This window comes from Symphodus melops (genome assembly GCF_947650265.1).
Source record: "Symphodus melops genome assembly, chromosome: 10".
Lineage (NCBI taxonomy): Eukaryota > Metazoa > Chordata > Actinopteri > Labriformes > Labridae > Symphodus > Symphodus melops.
The window spans coordinates 6,435,424-6,458,996 of record NC_136700.1 but is presented as its reverse complement, the minus strand read 5'-3'; the positions used below and the strand labels follow the sequence as shown (position 1 = coordinate 6,458,996).

At 41.4% G+C, this 23,573-nt stretch overlaps 1 protein-coding gene across 1 annotated transcript in view; it reads right to left on the bottom strand.

The window, feature by feature from the left end:
• Positions 1 to 23,573, bottom strand: part of traf4a (tnf receptor-associated factor 4a) — a 35,471-nt gene that overhangs the window by 9,885 nt on the left and 2,013 nt on the right. The gene's annotated exons all lie outside the window — the stretch shown is intronic.

Below are 23,573 nucleotides of genomic sequence, written 5' to 3'. Positions count from 1 at the left end.
TTTATTTATTACACAAAGAGATGATTGATGATCCACTTTATGGCTAGTTTATCTCTCAGCTTACAGTGTTGACTTTATACCCTTGATTCCCAGTTTTTTTCCCCTGGTGCAACAGCCGGAAGTGTACTTTTTTTCCTCCAACAGTTTAAGCCAAAAAAACATTTAGGTACCAATTTTACGGCAAGCCCAGTGCATTTTTGTGGTACCAGAGAGGAGCCTTCACTGGCCGGTTTTAGGGCTAGATGAGCAGATGCCAGTGCTCATTATATCAGCCCTCTCACAACCTCCCTTCCCTGATACCATCATGAAATATTCACACTTTGTAATAATGGAGGCAACATCCAGCAGAGGTGAGCAGCAAAACCATAGTGGCTGCTTTGTAAACCCCTACACACACACACACACACACACACACACACACACACACACACACACACACACACACACACACACACACACACACACACACACACACACACACACACACACACACACACACACACACACACACACACACACACACACACACACACACACACACACACACACACACACACAGCTTACTTAAAAATAAAGAGCAAAAAAGGCAATCAGTGGTTGATCTTTTAAGAAGACTGTCTTATGTCTCCTGCTGCTTCTGGATCAGAGATGCCTACACAGACTGTCTTCATCTCATGTATATGCTATCTTTATCATTATTTAAAAAAAAAAATAAAAATCAGTTTCAGCATCTCTGGCATGAAGTAAAGTTTGTTTTTAATTTTTTGTGTCATTACACTGCTACTTTTTAGTTCTAAATGGTTATTTGTAGGAAGCAGAACAGGCAACACATATTTCTACTGCGATTTCTCATAAAGAACATTTAAAACAAAACAAAACAAAAACAGAGGCAATAGTCCCTACATCTAATTCTTTTCTTTTAACTCTAATTCTACAACAGCAAAGAAATGTATTTTATTGAAAAGTCGGGTGTCCTGAAGCCTAATTTGAATCGTGCAAAGACACCCCTCATAACCCCAACAGAATCTAAGTTATGCTTTAACTAATTAAGTGCAGTGCAAATATTAAGTGTTTGCCCCCGGGTGCTTTAATATGGTTGGCTGTAGAGTCACCTGACCGAGACTCCCAGAGGCACAGGAACATGTGACCGAGCAGGAGTGCATGTGCACTTCGCCCCATCTACCCAGCTGCTATGAAACAAGGGAGGGAGCTGAAGGAGGGGGGAGGGGGAGTAGAGGTTAGGCCTGAGAGGGAGGGAGTGATGAAAGGGGGGGTGGAGGAGGGAAGTTAATGCATGACGAGACAGCAGTAATTCTCTATCATTAGGGTCACTGTGTCAGCAGGGAGCTGGAGACCAATTAACAAGCCACGACGGGCTGTAAAACAGGGTCAATCGATTAGAGGCTTGCAGAGCTCAGTCAGCATCTCATGTGTAGTGTGAAGTCATTTACAGTACTCATCGCCATCACTGACCGTGGAGAGAGAGGTATAGAGAGCACTGCCTGTCCCAAACCAGGCAGCTAAAGGAGATAAGAGGCGACAAGCTCTCAGCTCCGGACAGGGGACAGCCTGAGGCCTTGTCCAGTTCAGTCCCCGTATCTGATGCACAGAGAGGCAGACAGGCGAAAAGAGCCTAGTCACAGACTGTCAGGATAATTCCACCCCTGGTATCAGAGAAGCTCCCAGAGCCGCACACTCATGTGCACAGACCCACTGCTGATAATACAGCTCCACTCTCTCTCGGTCGCTTGTGAGTCAAGCTCAGCGTTGCTTTGTGACAGCACATTAACGGTGTAAGCTGGAGCCGAGGCGCCAGTACAAGTCCTCCCAGTCCACCACAACTCTCCTCCCAATTTAGGGCTTTAGAGTGCAACAAAACATAACCAAATACCACAAGTAGGTCAATATGGGAATTATTTATCTATTGCCTTCTTTTTCAATTGAGCATTTTTTTTTTTTACTACATCAGTCTCAGACTCTTAACTACTGGTTACCCAAAACATAGACCTTTGAAAGTGTTAACAGAAAATTACAAATAAAGGCTTATGGGTCAAGTGAATGTTCATAGCCCCATTTGTGGCTTAGCTTTGAATTAGCAGCATTCAGAGAGCTTACACCCTCAGTGAACGTGAAAACATACTTAAACATCAATGTATTACAGCATGGGCAGATAATTATGCTATTGCTAACATACACATTTGTTTGTGTGTGGTGACACACAAAAGTTAGGCTACACGGTAAAAACTGGTTAACTTATAACCCACAAGCTCAATGTTAGCATTCTGTTGTCATTTCAAGTAGGTGAGTATGTAAGCAGCATGGCTCCAAATTAGCAAAGTTATATCAAGTAGCACCCTAAACTAAAATGTAAAAGATGTTAGACTTGCCATCCGAACATAAGCATGTCAGCCATGTCACTATTTAGCATGCTTAAATTAGTATTCAGCTTAAAGTAGCCTTCAATCTCACACAAAATGGTAACATTGTTGTAAACTTAAAGTGAAAATGATCCTTTTTTTTTTTTGATTTTTTACTAATAATTTCTATCTACCTAATCATGTTTTTTTAAGTCCAGGACAACATCAAATGACTAAATCAACTAAATCATTTTGCTGCCAAAAAACGTCAAATGTTGCTGTTGTTTGTCATATTTGATATTTTTAAGATTAAAAACTGAATATTTTTAAGTCTTAGGCTGTAAATCACACATTTAACATGTCCCCTTGCACACTTGGCCTCATCAGGAGAACATACTGTGTTGGTACGAACCATTAAATAATGCACTAATGGCCATGTCATAGGGTGAATATAACAGATTAACAAAGAATCAACATTCTCTCCAGTGGGACCTTACACCTCACACACAATCGATTGCTTTTAAAACAAGTTTCACACTAATGTCTCTCCACCAAAGACTTCTGACCACAGTTCCTTGTCAATAAACAACACTGCAGGTCAGAGGCCAATAAACAAGCGCTTCAGTGTCATGTTTGGGTGTCACAGGGGAGCAGCTTAAGACCAGACAGCATACCATATAATACAATCACCTCATTAAAATTTCATTGCCTCCTTCTGCCCGCTCATACTGAGGGAGGCTCCACAGCTGCTCTGCTGCCGAGCTGTTCACGCTGAAATCACCTCAAGTTCAGCCGTCCATTTATCCATGAGCAGCCATCATCCACACGGCTCCTGACAGGCAGACAGTGAGAATTGCAAATTCCCCAGGTTAAATCCTAGCGGTGATTTTTTTTTTTTTTTTTGCCAAAAGACAGCAACGAGCCCTGCAAGCCACTCGGAGGGGACACATTGGTGACCAGCCGACTCCGCACACAAACCAAAACAATTGGGTAACCTTGAAAACCTGCTCCTTATTAACTATCAAAGCAACTCCTAAACAAACCTCTCTGTGTTTGCCATTGTAGCATGGAGGGCAGTCCAGACACACTAAACAAACAAAATCAAAAGCACGAGGCCTTTGGAGAATACAAGTCTGCTGCACATTAACACTCTAAACATATCTCTGCAACATGAGGTATTTTCTCATTGACTCAGATAACATCAGGAGCCTCTTCTGAACTTCCTGCTTATCTGCTGATGGAGCTCACTTAAAGCTTTCATGTTCATCCTCATGCTAAACCCTCCATGTCTTTTCAAGTTATAACCAGGATTAACATTTATACACACAAACAAGACCTTAGATACCACCAGTGGCCTCAGCACAGTCCCTCGGCCTCACAGCTGAAACTTCCTCTTCCACTCTAGAAGTCGGACAAACTGGAATTCTGTTTCGTCATAGAGTGAGAGTTTCTTTCATCCCTGAATACATAATGGTTTTCAGTTTGTATTTCAAAGAATGTGTGACTTCTTGTGTCGGATCCTCCTGTTGTGAACATTTATGAGTATTACAGAGACAGAAGTGAGAATGGACTAAAGATCCTCTGTCATCTTGTCATGATCCAAAATGTGTTGAAGTCAAATCAAATGCCGCTTGTTGTGAACAGACCTTTGAGATCAAGGCCATTAATTCAAACAGTTCTTGAATAATGTATACATAATACATTTTGTGTGACTGTTATTGCACTTTAATTATGGAAACTGCACAAAGAGAAAGCCAAATGTTGACCCAAAGATTTAATAGTTATTTTGTGTTTTCCCAGCTGTCTCTGGAGCTGTCTCACCACAACCCACAATTTCATCTAAATAAATGTTAGGCGCCGCTTGTGGGGAGAGTCCTTTCTGTTCTGTTTCCAAAATAGAATACATCTTATTCATTCAGTATACTGTTTTCTTCCTCTATAGGATTATTTTACTTCTTCTCAAACTGGCCTTTAATCCATCCTTTACGCAATTTAAAGCTTCAAATGGTGTTTTGTTGTAGAAGCTTGTCTTCCATCTTCACAACGAGTAGGATTAACACCCTGATGTGAGCAGTCAGTGGTGACTAAAGTCTCCCCTAAATGAGCTAAAGTAACAGAGGCTGAAGCTGGGCGCTGCCTCCACCTGTGCAACCTGATACACTATCAGCACATAGCTTCTTTCGCCCCCGGCCGGTCGAGCTGTTAGCTGAGCTCTCTGCAGCCCTCTTGTTTGTCTGACAAAGGGAGGAGCAGCTCTAACTTTCACAAGGTTTGTGATGACAAATCTGCCCACAGGTGGATCAACCGCTCCTTCACAGGCTTTATTAGCGTGTGTGTGGGACATCTACACAGAATGAGGCTGCGACAGCCTCTGTGTGGGATTTAATACCTACAGCAGTGTGTACTTGTGGTGTGCTGGAGATTCTATTGTGCATAAAGCCTTTTTGACATTCACTTCTAAAAGGACGTGTCACCTTTTAACTCTCAGAACCAATAAACTTAATCAGATAAAGGAGTTCAAAGGAGTTTGTCTGACGTTGAGCTGACCCTGTTGGTATCTTTTCCAATACCTTAAACTAAAATCACAGGAATCACAGCCTCAAGCATACAACTCCTCACCCTAACTTCACCACCTTAAATACATGTAATATGTTCATCATGATCATATACATCTGATAATGAGCTTTATATTCTTGAAAATAGAGAAACCTGAAATTATTTGGCAACTATATTAATATGCTCCGAGATCTTTTCATTGCTTTGACTGTTTTTAAGTTAAAAATAAATGTGCTTAAAAAAGAAGAAGTACTTTTTTTGCTGGCAATCCCCAATGTGGACAACTTTTTGGCGTGGCTAAGTGCTGTTCCGGCTAAACAAAACATCTGATGTTACAAACAGAAGGTGAAACTATCATTCGATAAAGAGGAGGTAGCACAACACTATCATGATATTGATGAACGGTAAAAAAAAAAAACTTTAGATGTGACTTATTTAATGTTTGTTACCTTATCATTGTCCTTTCACGAACAAACAAAGCCTTTTAGCAAGTTAGGCATAGGATCATGAAATCCTCAAGAAGAGAAGCACACCCTCTCTTCGTCCTGTAGTTTTATAGATTTATTTGAGATGAATGGTCATCTCTGTCCTTCATCGTGTTCCTGTCTGCTCTGTCCCTACTTTGTAATAGTCTGAGGATAAATCACTACAGACACGAGATTTGTGATGTAGTGTTTTAGTATTTTTAACGTCAGTCAAACAAAGCCTTTATAATGTGAACAATTAAAAAAAAAACCAGAAATGCATACGTTAAGATGACTGCTGTAAACGGGACATTGCTCCCTGAAGGTTATACTTTATTGTAGGGTTTCAGATAGATTTCAGGAACCGGTTGGTTGAGATTGGAAACCTTTTCGAATATGACACCTGTAAAATCCCATCTGACGCTCTCTGCTCGCTCCTAACAGCCCCTGGCAGCTGTTTCATATGAAGTAACAATGGCTGACAGTCTGCAGGTCATGGTCATCAGCGAGACAGGCATAAATCACATCTGACTCAGTGTCACACAACCCTAAAAAGACAGGCGGAAAATTAAACCGCATCCAAAGGTGATTATCGCAGATTTGTATAAATTAAGCAGAGCTGAACTTTAGGCATAGTTTAAAATCTCTATTTTATGCTTTCTCTGCCAGACAGATACAACTTTTTTATTGTGTTACATTGCCAAGACAGAAAAGAAATGATGCAAGTTGAAGAAAGGTACTACTACGAGAGTGTATGTGTGTGTGTGGGTGGATGTCTGGCCTCATTCCCTGGCTTTATCTCAAGCACCCCATGTACTCAGTCACTGGGACCAAGATAGAAAATAAAACATAAAAACGCTGGTTTTATTATAAGCGTCACTCGCACTACCTACAAAACTTGAATAAAAGAAAGAATTTTTTTGTGAGGCTGCTGGGATTTAGTTTCCACTTCTTTGAATTATTCCAGTGCAGAGATAATTTTTCTGACTGCTCAACACACACCGTATAAATCCTGCAGCCAGGACACCTGAGGCCACCCCTATGCCATCATCACTTACGTAATGTTATTCATGTCTCCTTGCTGTTCACCTCACCGTGCTGACATTTGTGAGCACAAGCCATCTGTGAGCGAGTTCACACACTGCTATATAAAGCACCCAAAGGTTAACAAATTCTCAGTTTGTTTTGCTTAAATGTCAGCTTTGCTGAGGCATCGATAGCAGATAAAAAGTCATATAACTGTGTACTGTGTCTTTTCAAAGCACTCTCATAGAGATTATTTATATCTCTGACTCTGAAAACAACTTACAAGTTTTTCATAATGCCAAGAGATGCTGACAAGATAATGAAAAAAAATGGAAAAGAAGATATGTTTCAATATACAGTACCTGGGAAAACCCCAGATAATCTTCAAGCATGTTGTTTATCCGTATTAAATACCTTCGGCTGCAAAAGAAAGCCTTAACAAAGAAACATCTGAATGAGAATCCCTACAAACCATCAGACAGGACTTCCAATGCAATGAATACTGTTTAAATAACTACATATCAACATAACGCAATATACACTTTAAATGTATATTAAGATGTATCACACGTAAGTTTCACATCCTGATTCTGTGAAACAAACGAGAATTGTTAGCAATCGATTCTGGGAGAAAAAAACCCTTCATCATAAGGAAACAGGGCGGAAGATTAATATAAATATTGTAATCATTTCTGTACTGGGTGCCTTGTAATGATAAAGAGAAGGGTTCATGTTATTCAGATCTCCAATTGCCAATCTTTTCCATTTTCTCATATAGACAATCTATAAACCCTGAATATGACAGAAAAAGCTGTTTATAGAGGAACTTCTATTAAACATTATTGTTTGCTTATGTTCCTTTTTTACAAACAGTTCTTCATTTCATTGACAAAATATTTGTTTATGAAAATGGCTCCGTCAAGCTGCGTGAGCAGAATCAGACAGTTGATTTGAGAGTGTGAGCAATTACACAGTGACTCATAAAGTCGCCAAAGGTGCCGCTTCGACACACTGCCATGATAACAAACCGTAAAGGAAAGAGCCACCTGCCACAGGACAAGCCGGCTCCAAAAACAAGCAAGGAAAGTATAGGGCGGAAGGATGGATGAGTAGACTGAAAGAGAGCCGGAGGAAGGAGGAGCAGCCACCTGCAGGCTGAACTCAGGTCTACGAGTTAACATAATCCATCTTTAAGTGTGTGAGAAGAAAAGGCCTCGCTCGCAAGTATTTATAATCCCTCTACACTGTCTCCTTCTATCAGTAAGATTTGGCTTTGACATGACGATTTATCAGCGAAGGCAGAGTTAGAACTGGAAGAGCTGACCCTGATCTTACTATGTTTCTGTTGCCTTTATGAGTTGTTGAGCGGTTCCTCCTAACTGTCAACTGTTGCATAAATTTCATAGGAATAAGTAACCATAATAAGAAAGTTTGACAGGAACTTAAATTTGAACCACTCTTACATCAGCCTGTGAAAAAGAATGTTAGCACTAAAAGCTAGCTTTTCTAGCTAGCGTTTGCATGCTTCAAGCTATTTGCTAACTTTAGCTGCAAAGCAGACTAAAGTAAGTGGCAGACTGAGGGTATGCGAGACAGCTTTTTTGACTTTCTCTGAATAAAATTGGCCCAACGCGAGATATCTTTTTCTTTTTTTATCACTCTTTGAAAATTACTGATGATTTGGAAATTACATTCAGTTTTATACCTTTGCAGATTTGGTTCCTCCTGCGCCAGGTAGGCAATTGAATAAATAAATCTGCAAATATAATTCAATCCAGAAGGATCGTCTGTTTTTCTGGTCGATTTCATCCCCATAGATTATACGCAGTACGAAGGAGGCACAGGAAAATCAATCCACTTTCATTAACTGCTGCTGATCTGGATGCAGGGTGGGGGGTTGAGCTCATGCATGAGAGCAGTCACCCTCACCCATGCAGCACAGAGCAAAAGGAGACCACCATCGTGACACAGGCGTACCCACACACACTCAGGCCTGCAATGCGAACATGAAAGAAAAACAGGGTTTGAAAGGAGATGCTTTACGTTTGATGTGAAGGGCGGTTTTCGAATGGGCGGGGTGGGTTGAGGACTGCGCCCGGAGATCAATGAAAATCCTGAGCTTTAACATGTTGCACATGTGAGAGGTACCTTCTGGTCTGTGAAAATGTGCTAAAAGCCCACGTCAAGGTTGCAGTAGGTGAGAAATACCCCACTCTCGATTTTTACTACACTGACACATAATTGTGAAGATTTAAACGCCGCAAAAGAGCAAGAAAGCGGTCAACTGTGATTCACCAATTTAGCCCAAAACGCAAGGAAAACATGCTTTAAAATTCTCCAGACACGAGTGAATTTTAGCTGATTTAATCACAGATGGCTAGTCTATTTTTAGCTGAGCCTTAGAGGGCAGATTTCTGCTCAAAAGGGTGATCTGCAGTGACGACGGCTGGCTCTGAGGAGCTGCAATGTTGCCACACTAATCCTGTGAAATGGAGGGGCTTGGAAACTGCCAAGCCATTGCCTGGCCTATTAAAAGAGAGCTGCCTGCCAACTATATGCATATAGGTTTAGAAAAACTGACATAATGCAGACATACAGGCATACCTCGTTTCTTCTTCAAATGGCATTAAAGAATCAGCTACTGGAGTCGCAGCCATGACAGCAGCATCAAAGTCGCAGCACTAATAAAATACAGATGACGTGTGGAGGCAGCAATGTGCTTCAGGGCTGTTGTCTATAAAAATTAAAGAAAATGGGTGATGCTCATTTCACATCTGTTAATGAGTTCTGCAATAATAATTTAGAGTACCACCAGTGGTGCAATTGGTTTTACTTTTGATTCATTATTATTTTACTTATATTTAAAAAAAGCCTCTATAGCGGACAAATTAAGCAGTTTATATCCTGCTGTTAAATCTATGAAGATCAGATAGATTCGGAGTGGTAGAGGCTTTTTATCTTGTTCTTATCAAAATTTCTGTTTTCCCAAAATAGCCAACTCTCCTATTGACTCAGAAGGTACTTTATCTCTATTTATAGATTTCAGACTGAGCTCATGTATTGTTAAAGGCCAGAATATCTGGGAGATGGTTTATAGAGAGGTTAGGATGTTAATGCCCTTAAATCCAGAGATAAACATTTGTGTAGCATTTAACTGCAAACACACTAGCAGCAGATACATCAGTCCTTCATGTAAAAATGACAAGACTGAAATACGAGAAAGTTTTACTTCTAGCATAAAGATGAGAGGAGCTGAAGTGAGAAACACACACACACACACACATATATATATATGATATATATATATATATATATATATATATAATATTATATAATATTATATAATATTATATTATAATAACTGCTGTCAGTCAAGGCAGGACAGAGTTTTAATTGAGGCTTTCTTCCTTGAAATAATACAGATAAAAAAAAGTCAATCCTGGTACAAAAAAACCCCAAAAACTCCACAAGGCTTGTGTTGAAAAGCCATTCAAATGTAAAAAAGAATTTGACATCAAGAGGTTTCATGCTACTTTAACCAATTAAGACGCCATGTATGAGGTCATCCCATAGCAGGATCGTTCACAAGCTGCTGCCTAAACTAAGCACTGTGGATTGCAGCATGAATTGTGACAACAGTCCTTTTTTTGTCAACTCCTCTGCAAGAATAGAAATATGCCAATGGCTTGTTAGCTGGTCGTGTCAACTCATCATTCCTGCATAACGACCTCCTTTTGCTCTCCTTGGCGTATGAGTTCTAAAACCCATGAGGAGACGTTTCACTCAGCCCTGCAGCCAAGACGGACAGTTTGTCTTTAAAGAGAATTTACCTCACGCCAGGCCACTAGAGACAATACATCACTCTGAGGCCACTCAGAGGTACAATGTCATGATTTATCAGCACCTATAGTCACATGAGCTCATGAGGCGCTGCGTTGCATGCGCTCACCATGAATCGTTTTTATTCTTAAGCAGAGCACTTCAGTTCACTGGTTTACGGAGTCTTCACTTGATGCCAGAGCCAATAACAGACAAAGAGGACAGTTGTTGGTTTTTAAATGCACACAGATCTGCTGTAAAGCCTCAGGGGGAAAGAGCTGCAGAGAAGAAGAGCTCTCATCACCCTTCAATCAGTAGTACTCTTTCATTGCAGAGTTGAATGTCCTTTGGAAATATGCTGTAAACAAACTGTGAGGGAAAACAACACCATGTCTGCAACAAAAACAGATCTGAATAGCATCTTGTATCAGTAAAGGAATGTTCGATCAGATCGTCTCTTCTCTGCAGCGCCGCCACTGTGCCACAAGCAGCAGCAGCAGCAGCAGCAGCAGCAGCAGCAGGTGGGCAGAGCAGATAATCCGTCTCAACGGTTACATCTTACGGACCACAGATCTTATTATTAACCTGCACCTGTTCACCCCTGAACTAGAGCAGGAAGTGGAACAGGCCACTTGATGTCCTACAGTTTTGCTGCTTCCCTTTGGTCGCTTTCTTTTTAGTAAATGCTCTAAATTATATCTCAAAAGAAAATGTTTCTGCAAATGATGTCACTCATTTAAAGAGGTTTATCTGGGAGTTTTTATTAATCCTTTTTGTTCAGTTTTAACTGACAAACCTGAGTTGTAATGCACATACTTTTTGTAGTGTTGCAAAAAAACAGTTATTTGAATCTCACCTGAGGGAAGATGACAAGAGCTCAATGGGAGCAGAGGGAGGAAATAAAATCATGCTGCACATGAAGCATTTGAGTTCACCAATTTCTGAAGATCAGAAGAATCAGTGGGGAGTAACTTTCAGGTCATTCAAAAACTATGAGGGTACTCCAACAGGACAGAGCTCAGGCTAGAAGTTTTTCTGTGATTCTGCAAACAGCTCTATGTGTGCAGCTTTGAAGAAATCAACAAGTATTGTTTCTGGTCAGTAAGTGATGCCGAGCTGATTCCCTGTTGTTTTGCTTAAACCACTAACATCATCAAACTGCTGGTAACACGAAAGCTCAGGAGTCATTAACCAGTTCTTTTTTTTTTTTCTTCCTTTCTGTCATAGAAAACCACTTCACACACAAACCAGCACACCTCACACTGCCCTGCTCTGTGTGTGCGAGATAGCAGGTGTGACCATTATCAGCTCTTCCCTGTGTGAGGGAGTTTTTTTTAAGTCCAATCCCACAAGAGCAGCTTTAAAAAACATGTGCAACATCCTCAGTGACACATCCGATGGTTAGCTTGAGGTTGTGGTGTCCAATCCTAACAAATCACAAAGATCAGGATGTTTGATGTTGTTGAAACCATGGCTCGACATCAATGTTGATGAGCATGTTTGTGCCTGAGCTCGTGGTGAACTGAAGACTTTGCGGACTCTCGAAATAGGATAATGATTTGGATTTTTCCCTCGTCAGAGTGTGAGACCATCCTCGCGGTGATTCACCGACTGTTATCACAGCGAGGAGTGCGGGAGGCACAGCCACAAGTCTGATGGGTCATGAGTCACTCGTGTCCCTCGCAGGCAGGATGGCTGAAAACTTCTCCCCTCCGATCCAACTTTACTTTTTCGACGAGAGGCCTCTCACCTCCAAAAAAAGACGTCCAACTGATGCGTCACATTCCTCTCAAAGGAGAAAAGTTATAACCTGTGAATGTTCTGCTCCAGGCTCATTTACATTTCAATTCAACTCTGAGCGGAAAAGCTCCTTTACTGATAAGCCAGTGTGAGGTGTGCACATCACTGGCAGAGACAACTTTAGGTCCTATGTGTCCATGGTAACTAGGAGGGAAGGTGAAGACTGTGTGTGTGTGTGTGTGTGTGTGTGTGTGTGTGTGTGTGTGAGAGAGAGAGAGACAGTTGGCAGACAGTGAGCACATGCACTGATTCAAAAGAAACAATCAATGATTTTGGCTCCTATATAATCACATATCACTCTGGCCACTGGCTGTTTGCATCAGTCTGAATCTGCAGAAAAAGTCTAAAACAGTCAAACAGAAAGCCGCCTCACGCCCATGAGCCAGCGCCGAGCAGCCCCTCCTGCAGTTGTCCGCCTCTCTGTTTTGTGGATGCAATTTCTTTGTTCAGCGAGGCGAGGTGCTGACGTCAAATTGCCTCCTTTGTTTCAAACGTGCCTCAGCTGCATTGTTCGTCTAGTGTGAATTTTTCAACCTGCCCCTGTTGCCGACAGCAACAATGAGATAAGTGACCAGATTTTTCAATCAGAGCAGCAAAGAAGAAAGGAGGAATTAGCAACAAATGGTGTTGTCACTTGTTTCTTGTAAGAATAGAAATTTGAGAAGTGTTTCAAAGAGGAGCACTGTTTTTTGTTCTCCACTCATTGTTTCAGCCTTGTGACAAGTGGTTAAGTAAGCAGAGACATTTTTGAGCGGCTTCCTTTTTTATTGAACAATCAATTAATTCTTCTTCTTTTTTTACGTAAAAGACATTTTTTGTGTCTCTTGCTTCTCCTAATAATATCTTTTTATTTTTTTTGTCCTGGTCTCAGTTTTTGGTTTAAGACTAAACGATACACACAATATGAAGATGTTAATTTAAACTTTAGAAATCTAAAACGTTATACTTTTCTTCTGTTTAATGACAAAGTCATTGACATGATTATTAATAATAAATGATATCTACCATATCCCACTTTGTTCATCTACTACCAGCATCAGCCAATTCCATCCCATGTCACTGGCATGTGAGCTGAGAGAGTCTAGAAAACAAGCGCTCCTTCCTCCTGAACAAGCTGACTGAGCGATCCATCTGGACGCGCACCTGACAGCGCGACTTCCTGCGCAGCTCTTTCACAGGATCAATAGCTGGCTTGTGCAGAGGGAGGAAGACGAGGTTCAGAGTATCAACTCAGTGTTGACATATCTGAAAATGAGCTGCGAGCAAGAGCCGAGACACAACACAAGGGAGTAAGTGTACTCAGCAGAGTCAATGAGCTGTTTGGTTAAAAGGAGCACCAGAGTAAACAGAGCAGCTGAGGAGAGGAAGACGAAGGGGTCTTTGCAGGAAGGAAGTCTTCATCGCAAGAGAAAAGAAAAAAAAGGCCGGAAAGGCTGAAGGGCAACTGGGCTCTGACCTGAACATTGATGGGGCCCCTGGTGGATAAATGACTATAATTCAGTGTGTGTTCAAATGAAGGGCTTAACTGCCTGACGACACCTGTTCGGCTCTACAGAGGAGCCTTTCAGTGAGGACAGGTGCCTCTGCAGCAGGCCGTTCACTTCCCCTTCGCGCTCAGCTCCGCTCACAGCTGCTCTCCTTTCAAACCTCAGACACAGATTCCTTACATGCCGGCCGCTCAGCTCAGCAACCACTGCAGTCAGCTGCATGCTATCAGAAAGACAACTCTGCTTTACAACAAACAGTCTCTGCCAGATCATCACAGTAGAATATCACATCAGCTGGACCTGCTGCAGGATCAATGGGTTGAAGGTAAAAGGATACAAACTGCATATTTGTGCAGAAAACGAGGTAAATATTTGTGTAAAAGCACGTCATGCTACAAGGCAAAGAAGTGTGTTACCTTTACTTTCTATACTAAAATAAAGAGGACCTTATTTCTGTAAAGACATGTTATCAGCCAACTGCTGGAGACAAATAATTAACTATAAAATACCTGAAAATCTGCCCGTCTTCGGATTGTTTGTGGGTTCAGACTCTTCAGATGTACTTTCATTTAATAGCCTGTTTTGGAAAGTCAGTTATGCAGGAACACAAAGCAGAAAAACAAAAATCATCCTACTGGAATGATTTCTGTGGGAGTCTGAACATGTGTGTGATTGTGGCTGTATGCATATGTGCACTGGGTCTGTCGGCTCAGTGACCTGTGCACAAGACAAACAGACTGCAGGGAGGGGCAAAGGGGGGTTGACTCAGTACATTAGTGCAGATGAATTAAGACTGAGACTGACTGTAATGTTTTTTTATTGTCAAACCAGGCCTTCGAGCCTCAAATACCTGCTGTTTGAATCTCTTAAAATGGTCATTAGCTTAAGTCCAAAATGTTTGTTGGAGCAGGCAGAGAGCCTGTATGTGTTATCATAAACATACATCCATCTACACAGACTCACATAGCAGGCATACCGGGGCACGTGTACGCACTAGCCATGTGTTTCAGATGTGGGCCAACTGGCTGCAGTCCAGCTGCAGCAGGGCTGGGTTTGTCTGCTCGGTCCCAGCATGCTCTCTGTGCGAGGGGGAAAGGTGCTGCGCTGCATAGCTGGAATGTTTTCCGTCTTTGTTTGGACAGAAAGGCTGTAAGATTCATTTAAAGGGGCTCCTATACACGAGGGCATGTCGAGGCACGTCCAGAACTGACTCTTATAGAGCTGCTGCACGGCACCTTTTTTAGGTCTATGATTACTCAAAAACTAGTCGTCTTTCATTGTCAGCAAACAAACATAATAGTTGATTCTTCAGAAAACAAAATGCCAGTTATTCTAAAAATGAATAACTCTTTTGATATTGACTGCTTCCAATTTTGTAAATGAGTTTTTCTGGAGGTATGGAAGAGTCTTTTGAGGTTTTTGGCTTCGTCTTGTACAAAAGAAGCTACTTGAATACAACCGTTTTCGCTCATTGAAACTACTTGAGTAGAATGTCATCACAACAAGTGGAAAGGAAAGCCCAAAAAGACATCCAACTCATAATCAAACATGACCTTCTCGCTTGAGATAAAGTTATAACACAAAACAAATACAGACGTTCTTTTCTCTTTTTAACTCCCTATCACATGTCGTCATCACGGCAGAAAAAAAGAACACGGATACAAAGTTCAATTAACAAGCAGACACTCCGATGAAGCAAACCACCTACGGAGGTGTATTCATGTTATGCAAGCCAAAAAGTAATTGCAATGATTTAAAGACGTTCTCTGACAGTGACTCATGTGATTGGACGGTGAGTCAGGCCCGTAACACTTTCTACGAACCATAAACTGCCTCAGTCCACAGAGCTGTGTAAAAGACAACGTGTGTGGTCAGTTATTAGGACGAACATTCACAGTTCATGTAGAAGTCAACCAGAGTTCTTTAAAAGTATTACAAAATGAATGAGTCTCAGTATTTAGGGAGTATAAGCTGCAGCTGCATGGCTGAACTCTGAAGGCTGCTTTGCCTGCGAATTAAATACAATCAGTCACTTTCTCAAGACTTTCATAAGCGATGAATTACGCTTGAACTGGCTGTCACTAATAACCTCCCTCGCAGCAGCAGAGATGATGTGACCTGAAAGTGACGCGTGGAGAGCCTCCCCGTCGCATCGGGACGCTCAAACATCTCAATGAGAAAATCCACCTAAGAATTTTAAGTTCCCCCCACCGACTTCTGAGAGTTTCATCCTCCTGACACGAGGGCCCCGGCGCTCTCCTTTTCTCTTTCTCCGCTCCGTGCAGCTGTCACAATGCTGAGGCTCATAACATCGTTCGGTCCTTGTTGTTGGGCAGCTGTGTGAAATGGTCAGAACACTTTCTCTCAGCGATGTCATCATCACAGCTGCATCTCTAAAGCCTCCCCGCTTCCTCCCAGGAGAGCTGCTGTGATTACCTTATCCTGAAACATCTTTCTGTCCCTCCCTCTGTCTCTGACTCTCGGAGAACAAACATGCCGGAGCAGATCAGCTAACAGGGTTTAGTGACATGAACTGAAGCAAAGGCTGCATCAGTCCACCAAACACACTAAAGTAGGGCTGTGACAAGCAGTTATATATTCATTGTCTACTTATCTGTTGTATGCTATGTTCTGTAGCTGTGTTAAAATCACAGAAAGGCTGGTTTTCTTCAGCATTTTTGGGGGGTTTATAAAAAAAAGTTGGAAAATTACATTCAGGAAAACAGAAGCAGAGAATTCTGACATTTTTCTCATCACTCATTTTTTACATTATTAAAAGGGTTAGCAGTAGTTTAATGTCATGTAGGTAAAGAATTCATCAATAAGGCGGTATAAAACATTTGTATTATTCTGCTGCACTGCTTTCTTTTTTTACATTAAACCCTAACGGGGACGTGGACTGGCACACAGATCATCTGTCACCATGTTAGTCCAAAGAAGTTTTTTCTTTATTGTCTAATAAAACAGACTTTCTCTGCGGTTTATACAAAGTGGGAGAGCTCTCTTTTCAAATCGGCTTGTGGGTCAAAAATGCAGCTTGAGGTCTTTTTCTCATGCTAGCCTGATAAACATTGGGTAATTACTGGCTATCAGATGTCAACATCCATTTCCTAACACCCATAAAATACTGTGATTTACGCTCGTTTCCTCTGGTTTGTTTTGGTTATGTTCTCAGGCTTTCATTTTCAGCTTTGTGCCGCTGCTTTCATGTGCATCCAAATTCAAAAGGTTCCTGCAGCTGATGTGAAATATGGAAACTTTTAAACAGAGTTATGAAGTGTTGTGAAAAATGAAAAACCATTACAAATTGATTTTACTCAAATGGAGAAGTTTTCTGTTTTCTCCTCTCTTTTTTTTGAATAAACTGAGCTGACTTAATATGTGTAACCTTTGTTGTTTGAAACCTTTATTAGTAGCAGTTGTGTTACATCATGCCTGAACTGAATCAAAGTCCATATTTTAAATGACGCTGCTTCATTCAGCCTTGGTATTGATGTTTCTGCATTACCTGTATTTCAAACTGATTTAGGCACTTTTGACTTTGATGCAGCAACTGGAAGTAAATGTGTTTAACTTTAAAGATCAGCCACTCCTCATGCAGTGGTTGGATTCAAAGTCCATATTTGTGATCACGTGACGTTCAGGAACATTCAGTAACTCTAGCCACTTTGAGAAAAGAGTGGGCGGTACAACTCCTCTGTACTGTACAGGTACTGAACATCATGGAGGTGTATTTAAACAAGGGCTGACTGTTCTTTTCCAAGATAAATGCTAAATGCTATCTAGTCGCACGTGTCTCTCTTCTCTTCGTCTGAGCAGCTCTCTCTAAGCATCGATGTGTTGAAATTTACTGGGCCGTTTCCAGCTCTGTCACCCCGAGTACATCAGCTGACAGCAGCCTCAGTGCTCGGCCTGCATAGACCCCAAAGTGCAGGACGGACGCCCGAGGGCTTTTCACTCAGCTGAACACAACCTTTCTCTGTGTGCGGATCACTAACAACCCTTGTGTTCAGAGAAGGATGGGACGGCAGAGTTTTCGCCTCGAACTCTCCGGATCTAGACTCAGGATGTCCTCGCAGCCTTTTTTGGACACCTGCGGGGGACTGTGAATGTCTCTCTGATGGGACCGAGGGACATACACACAGTCATTCATCAGCCATCCGTGGCAAGGCTCTCTTTCGGTTACAGATACCCACTGAGACACAAAGACCCAGCTGCCTCAAGTGGCAGACATACACACAACACTGGGCATCAATGCAACACAGCTTCATTTAGGCCTTAAAGAAAACCCGTCACAGCCGCCACAGAGACCCTCTATACATCCCTCTGCATGGCTGCATGCATGGACAAAAGAGGGTGTTTGAATGAGAGAAAAGAGTCAGAACAACACATGAATGAGAAAAACATGTTTCATGTCTGGTGTTTGACTTTAAATTCAGAGGCATTAAACAGCTTAAACAGATTTTTAATTGTCAGGCTGAGAGAGTCTGAACGTTCAGAAAGAACCAGGCTGATCCAGTTTGTGCTAAGCTAACTTTATTGTTTGTATTTACTGGCAAAATGTGGTATACATCTCCTCTACCAAAATGTAGCACAGCAGATATAGTAGCTTATTAAAACAAGGATTAATTTGTTGTTTACTGCCTTAGCACCTTTAAGAAGGATTAATGCCAGCAACTGATTTAGCACAACCTTACACTTCAAGGTCGGTGTAGTACAAATCTTAAACTCATATTTAAAGCATAAGTACTTGATTTGATGACCTGTTTTAGATTATTTGGAGTTGACACTGAATAGCGTGAGGGTCTTTGGCTCTCTGTGAGAACATGAGCTCATGTGATGAGCGAGTGGTGCTTTTTAAAAAAAAACAACATTTTATGGCTTACAGGGTTTTTTCATTATAAAAATAATAGTTGCTTGCCTCCTTAATTAAGTGATTTATGAGCCACCAATAAAACCGTCATTTGAACCTGTAAATCCATCATAAGAGACGACTCGTCCGGAAGTGGGATTGATTTTTCTGCCACTAAAGTGCCTCCATATTGAAATAAGACAAACAGCTGCTGGTGGACTGAGAGTGAAATACGGAGGAGGCATTCGGCTGCAGCACTTAAAAAGCTGATGATTGTGCATGGGGGCATTCAGAGTGGCAAAGCGTGGGAGAGAATGCAGAAAAAGTGAGTATCACCTACATCAATGAGCAGAGAAAAACAGCGCTACACAGAGAGGATGTGTCAAAGTTAAAATGAATCACAGCCCGTTCACCCAAAAAAAAAAAAAAAAAAAAAAAAAACTCCCCTGGCTGGTGGACAGTGAATAATGGAGCTGTGAAAAACTCTCACATTAGCCCACTTTGGAGGTCCTCGTGACTCCGGGGAAGTCAGCAGTTGCAGCAGCGCTACACAACTGTGTGGAGGCCCGTAGGAGGATGCTCCTGAGCCGAACAAACCAATTACACCCCTGTCAGGGCCGAGGCAGCGCACTGCATCATTCCACAGAGACACTACTGTCACACTACACGCATTACTCCGGCTCAACAGACCCCGTACTGATGAGCAACGAGGCTTGGCATGTGTGGCCCGGCTGTCAGCCCTACCATTAAGTGTTGATTGTCCTTTATTAAGGGGGCAGTGTTGCTAAAACAAAGGCCTGCTCCGGTCAGCACAACACTGGATTGTTGGAGCATGTGACTCGTGTTTGATTGGAGAGACGCTGAAGGCCTCAACCCATGGTGCTCCTTCAGAGCAGGGGCAACCTCCAGGACTCTGCAGAGCATTTCTACATTCCTCCCGAGGCGGAAACACAGCCCATTAGCATCACATGCAAACACAGAGTGGGCTCCCACACCAGCTCCTTTCAGTGCAGCAACACAGCACAGTTAAAACAATCCATGCGTTTCCTCAAAGTGCATGCAGGGAGTGTTGTGAAACACAAGATTAACCCTTTCAATTCATATTTTTTAAACACTCGCTCCATGACAATATTCTGTACTAATGAAAGAGGGTTTATGAAGGAGATTTTGTAGTCCTTTATAGTAACTTACTGTATCTCCTAATTGTGGCACCAGCCTCACTTAATAGGTGTCAACAGAAGGCGAAATATATGTTGACCAGTATATTATCTGTCGACACCTGAAAATATTGTGTGCGAACCATTTCAAATTGTTTGGCCTGTAAGTAAGGAGAAGTTAAACGGATGTGTTCATGTTTATGTAATCTTTGATGTCAGTGACAGCTACTTCCTGGGCATACAATGATTAAGACTGAAGAAATGCCAAGCAGCAGCATTCCTGCAGCTTGTTGCGACAGAGCTGCGGGCTCTGGAGGCGTGGAGGAGAGGAGAAAAGGTCCGTCAGTGTGAAAGTGGGCAGGCTCCGCTCGCAGGCCCGGACTGGATGTTACACAGCCTCCAGTAATTAAAGGAGAGGGATCAGACGAGTTGCACAATGGGAGTGAAGAATTAGCTAACTACTGTCTGTCAGCCTCAATCAACTTGAACGCCCCTCACAAAAAGATGCGTGTGCCCGATGGCCGAGAGCGGCCTGAACTGGCACATGCTATTCATTAGAGGTGAGGAATCTGCAGCAATGCTCTGGCTGTTTTATTCCTGCTGCATGATCATCTGTTGTTGATGTAAATGTTTATTCAGGCTTCAGCTTTCCTGAGAAGAGGACCAGGAATGCTTGGAGGGAAACACAAAGTGCACTTTTAACAAAAGATGTAAAAAAAAAACATTAGCACTAGCACACGTTTAGACATCTTGACACCATAACAAGATGTCATATCAAAGACAACAGCAAACCACTTTTCAGCATGGCAGTCATGGGAAGTCTCAAAGCGGAGCTATGTAATTGCATTGTTAATGGTTTATAAATCTTCTATTAAATGCTTTAGATAGAAGCTTATAAAACCTGTTCGGTTGGCAGGCTGTAAAACATCATATTGGTTGATTAGTTCAGTAATCATGCATCTTTAAGAGTAAACAGTTAAGGGTTGTAAAACAAAGAAGTTTAATTTTCGATGAATAATATAATTTTATCTTTAAAAGAGTTTAAATGTTTGAGACGGCTGATATAAATGTTCACATCAGAGTCATTAACAGAGTTCTTGTAATCAGATGTTCAGTCATAAATGTTTAAAACAATTTACAAAGAGGTTGAATTTCTTGTTATAGTTGTTGATCAACTGTAGGAAAAAAAGAGAAAAAAAAGATTTTAGCCCGATTATCTGCAGCAGTCAAACATTAACCGGTGCATATATAATACAGTAACTAAAAAGTTACTGTCATGCTGATTTTATGACTCATCTGTTATAAAAAAAGAAATTCTTTAAATCATGAACAGCTTTTATAAACACCATTGAGTTTTTTGATGGGGTCTGATCTTACGATCTACAGATGTGACAATGTGTTCCTCCAGCTGACAGGGAGGACTCTGATATCTGCACTCACATCCTGACCAAACACCAACACAAGGAATTACTCATCAAAAAGTTTCTGGAGTTATGAAACTTCTATCTGAATTCAGTCAGTCTGTGGGAGTAACAACGGGAGTGTAAAACCGGAGGATGAGGGCGGAGGCGGGATGATGCAGACAAAGCGTCGGGACAAAGTCATTGATCAGCAGAGAAGGAGCGCTGTTCCTCCTCCCTCGCTCTCTTTGTTCAGCCCAGCTTCTGCTTTTTAACCAGATGCAATTTTGTGCTGTTTAGCAAGCCAGAGGAGGCTTCTTGATGACTCAAGGTGCAGAGCAAGGCGCGCACGACAAAGAAGTTTATGAATTCAGAGCACAAAGTTAAGATACAGCAAACTCTTGTATCGTGACAGAAAGAGGTTAAAGAGAAGTTGATTCAAGATATTTTATACGATAGATGTGATATTCCTCTTTCCGAATGCAAGTGTTGTTTTCAAAGAACTTTTATTTGCTTGTGAATCTGCCCTCAGGACTATTTCTAGTTTCATCAACTTAGCACATTTTATGATCTGTTTCCTTGCCGTTTACAGTGAAGTAATAGTAAGTCTAACTGACATGAAACTGCAGAACAGTCAGAATGAGTTGATTTAACGGGTGAAATACAGCTCACACAGAAACCACAGTGGTTTTATGGACTGTAAAAACCATCAAAAAGCTATATTTAACTTTATCTGAGAGCGTTAAGGCTTTCTTTTCACCACATCAAGTTGAGAGACTCGTCTTTCTTTGCTTATCATGTCAAACACATCACCGAAGCTCGGATTTCCTGCACACAACAAGTCAACGCTGCTGCCCTCCTGTATCAGGTTGATATGATTCAACGTTTGTAGAAACAACAGCGTAGAGAATGAATCAGTTTATGGAGCGAAGAAGTTTGTTTCACGTACACGTGTCAGCACCCGGCCTGCACAACAATCGTAACACTCACAGAAACATTATGACATCAGAACAACAGGAAACACTCCACAAGACAGATAATCAAACAGACTCTTAGAACAAAGTGAGGAAACTTCAAGTCATCAAAATAAAGAGGGCAGAGGACTGAAACTGCTGATTCTCTTTATTATTTCTTTTTTGTTGTTTAACGATTGTCAGAGGTCTAACAAGAAATCTTCAAATGTCTTGATCCTAAAATTCAAAGATATTTCTAAATATTGATTGTCTTCACTTTTTTTTTAATCCAGAAAACGACTAGGATTGCATGACAATTCCAAGTTGCAGCTTTTGATCCTTTGCTTACCAGAATGTGGACATGTTACTAAAGTGAGCTTCACATCAGAATTTAAGAGCTGAAACATCTGTTGAATTAATCGATTAAAGACCAACAGTAATACTCTTTAGTTTACTTTATTATGTGACTATACGGCTTCTTTTCCTCCGCTTTACTGTCACATATCCATTTTGGATTGATTATCTTTCAGGTTCTTGGTTAGAGCTGCAGCATTAAATATATGCATGGTGAGTTTTCAGCTGCTACATGATGCCTTAAGGCTACTCCTGAAACAAATGAAATCTATGGCTGCAGATTCTCTACCACGAAAACATTCTGATTTACTTTTTCATCATTAACAGTCAATTGAATACATTTGAGTTGCAAACAGTAAAGGACATGTGAGGAAACAATCACTGACTTTTGGAAACACTGATGAACACTTTTCACCATTTTTCGGACATTGTAATCGAGATGAGTAATTGGTTCATCAATAAAGAAATCAGCAGGACACGAAAATGAACATAGTCATTGATCTGTACTGTATGAAAGAACACAGGACATAAAAATTACAATTTGATCCTCTCATGAACTTCTTTTATCAGCCAGATCAAGAACACTGCTCCTCCAGGCAACTGAAGATATTTGACTACAAGATTAACTTAAATACTTTTCCTGCAAGCTTTAGTTAACATGTTGATTATGCACGCACCTAAGTAAACTTCCTCAAAGCCTGAGAAGCTCCTCTGCACATCCAGAACTTCTGCTGTAACTCCTGCCAATGTGAGTTTACTTAAACAGGGAAAAACAGGAGGTGATGACATCACAGCGCATTCCTTTTATAGAGTCGGATAATGAGTGACTGTTTCAGGACGGTGCTGTCCACCTTAAAACAAAGACTCTTTCCAAGAGTGTGAACACAGTGACCTCAGTGTTCAGCAGATTATAAGAGGATGTGGTGGAGGTGTTGGGGGGGGGGGGGGGTTCAGTTAAGACACAACCTCATCATCCCAAACCCAGAGACCCATGCAGACTCAGTCACCCCTAGGGGCGAAGACACAGACAGGATGTGGAGGAAGAGGCCTGCCCTCACCCACAACATGAAATATTGAAACAATAAATTGATTCAGTTCAAATAAAGGACAACCTCTGTCAAAATGCTCATCGTTTGCATCATTGGAGCCAATTGGATATTACTAAGACACCTGTTTTTACCTGTTTATGAATGCATGACTGATCGAAACAACAATAACAAAAGATCCTTAGTCATTGTGCTGACACAGTGGCTCTTCGTGTATTAGATCCATGAACAGAGAAGAAATAAATAAAAAAACATTCACTGCGAAGAGGGGAGTTCAGCCAGGCGATGTTTACCAGGCTCCG